At 43.7% G+C, this 2,930-nt stretch overlaps 1 pseudogene; it reads left to right on the plus strand.

The window, feature by feature from the left end:
• The first annotated feature begins 217 nt into the window (after positions 1-217).
• LOC100942910 lies at positions 218-2,678 on the plus strand (annotated as a pseudogene).
• The last annotated feature ends 252 nt before the right edge of the window (positions 2,679-2,930 follow it).

Below are 2,930 nucleotides of genomic sequence, written 5' to 3' on the forward strand. Positions count from 1 at the left end.
AACCCAAAAGGTTACACACTCTGATAGACTTTCTTTCATGCTATCTTTTTTTTTTTTTTTTATAAGAGACTTTCTTTCATGCTATCTTTTTTTTTTATAGCTGCCATTCTTGCCCAGATAGCCAGTGGCCTGGGTCCCCTCCTGGGCCCCCTACGGGCAGATGGAATGCCCTGAGGAGGTGGGGAGGGAGGGCTGAGCCCCTGGTGGGCCTGCCAGAATGCTGAACTTCCACACTGCCCCCAACTGCACATGGAAGTGCACGCAGTCCACCCTGGCCTTCTTCAGGTTCCCATGGGATGCACCCCGATGCCAGAAGTGGGTGGAGAATTGCAAGAGAGCAGACTTAGAAGATAAAACACCTGATCAACTCAATGAATATTATCGATGATGTGCCAAACACTTTGAGACCTCTATGATCTGTAGAACTGTTGTGCCCAGATCACGATGTCCCCCCAAGAACCACCAGGGAGCCAGGGTCCGATGCAAAAGCAGGAGAGTTTTATTCAAGCTGGTGAACCTGGGCCTCCAATATCTCGGTGCAGCGAGATTGGGCTGAAGGCCCTGTTCTAAGGGGGAGGGGAAGGGAGTGACCTCCACGTGATGTCATGCACCTTTTTGATTGGTAGGGGCCACTGAGGTGGCTTCATGTGCCTGTGTCCTGACTTCTGAGAACCTGAAACTTAACTTCGGGGAAACCAAAACTTAAGCTTAAGATGACATCAGTCTTGTTCTTTCAGAACTAGTGGAGATGAAATCAGGACCCTGAAACAGAAAAAAACTGATGAAACTTCTGAATAGGAACAAAAACATAAAGAAATCAGGAACAGCAATGCTCAGAACCCCAGTGCAGAAGAGAGGGAGTGAAGGATAGGTTGAGGGCATTTTACCTCTAACCCTCGTAGAGAAGGAAAACAAAGAATAAAATCTCTTTGAAATCTTGAGTCTTATGGGAAAACAGAACATATCTCTAGATGGACCTGAGGCTGATGAACTCCCAGAAGGTCTGTTTACTCCTGAACTTTCAAGCACAGCTGGAGAGCCGGATACATTGCTGGGAAGAGGCCCTGAGAAAGCCCTTTGAGAAGACAGCAGTTAACATGTTGTTTTGTTCAGAAATACAGCAGAAACGGATGGTAGAGATCTGTGAGAGCTGTAATCGGGAAGAAACTCTCAGGGAAGTGAGAGACTCACGTTTCTTTCCCCTTATTGCAGATGATGTAGTGGACATAGCAGGGGAGGAGGTTTGTGGATGAATCTCACATCCTCAGAGAGGAATCTGTGGGCTTCCTGCCTTATGAAGCCGCTGCAGAAATTTTGGCTGTGAAATTTCACACTACAATAATCAAGAAGTGGGGTTAAATATGGAGTGTTGGCGTGGCCAGGCTTATGTTGGAGCCAGTGGATTTTCTTCCAAAATGAAAGTTGTTGCTTCTAGACTTCTGGAGAAGTATCCCCAAGCTCTCTACACACTTTGCTCTTCCTGTGCCTTAAATATATGTGAGAAGTCAAGTGCCTGTTATGGGAGTTTCTGTTGCATTGGGAACAATTGAGGGAGTTTGTTCTTTTTTCCATCGATCACCACAACTGCTTTTAGAACTTGACAATGTAATTTCTGTTCTTTTTCAGAACAGTGAAGAAAGGGCTAAAGAACTGAAGGAAATTGGCCATTCTCAGTGGACTGGAAGGCGTGATGCATTTGAAGTTTTAGGGGACCTCCTGCAAGCCCTTGTTGTATGTTTAGATGGTATAAAGAGTGACACAACTGTTCGATGGAATACTTGTATAGCTGCCCGAGCATTTGTCCTCTGTAGTGCAGTAGCAGATTTTGATTTCATTGTTACTATTGTCATTTAAAATGCCCCCTCTTTCACAAGGGCCTTTGGGAAAAATCTCCAGGGGCAAACCTCTGATGTCTTCTTTGCAGCCAGTAGCCTGATCACAGTCCTGCATTCACTCAATGGAGGGATGGAAAATATTAAAGTTTATCATGAGTTTTGGTTCGTGGAAGCCACAAATTTGATAACTAAACTTGATATTCAGATGAAGCTCCCTGGGAAATTCCGCAGAGCTCAGCAAGGTATCTTGGAACCTCAACTAACTTCTGAGAGTTACTATAAAGAAACCCTAAGTGTTCCAACCGGGAAACACATTCTTCAGGAACTTAAAGGTATATTCTCAGAGCAGCACCTCAGAGCTCTTAAATGCTTAGCTCTAGGACTCTCAGTCATGGCTCAACCCAAACTCAATACCTCAGAGGAACACCATGCTGACATGTTCAGAAGCGATTGACCCACTCCTGACACACTCTCAGCTGAACTTCATTGTTGGAGAATCAAATGGAAACCCAGAGGAAAAGTTATTGAGCTTCCATCCACCACATACAAAGCCCTTCACCTGCCTGACATCAAGTTCTTTCCTAATGTGTATGCATTGCTGAAGGTCCTGGTATTCTTCCTGTGATGAAGGTTGAGAATGAGCGTTATGACAATGGATGAAAGCATCTCAAAGGATACTTGAGGAACACTTTGACAGGCCAAAGTTCAAGTAACTTGGTTTTGCCTAACATAAATTTTGATATTAAACATGATCTGGATTTAATGGTAGACACATTTATCAAACTCTAAACAAGCAAGTCAGAGCTTCCTGCAAAGAATTCAGAAACTGTTGAAAATATCTAAGAGACTTTAAATATTTTAAAAGAATTTCTCTTGTATTTGATGTTTGAAAGAAGAGCTGTAGTTGTATGTAGGCCATTTAATCACTGAGTATCTTTGCCTATTGGCCTCCATTGAATACTTTAGCCATTGGTAATCTACCTATTTGGATGGCCCCTGTTGAACCCTCATGCTCTAAAGACCTGTGTGTTCTTCCAGAAGACAGCATTGAAAGTGCCATGCTTCCCTTTTTTGTGATCTCTGCTACTAGCACTA

The sequence above is a fragment of the Otolemur garnettii genome, unplaced genomic scaffold, assembly GCF_000181295.1.
Source record: "Otolemur garnettii isolate 467f Iridium unplaced genomic scaffold, OtoGar3 scaffold00025, whole genome shotgun sequence".
NCBI lineage: Eukaryota > Metazoa > Chordata > Mammalia > Primates > Galagidae > Otolemur > Otolemur garnettii.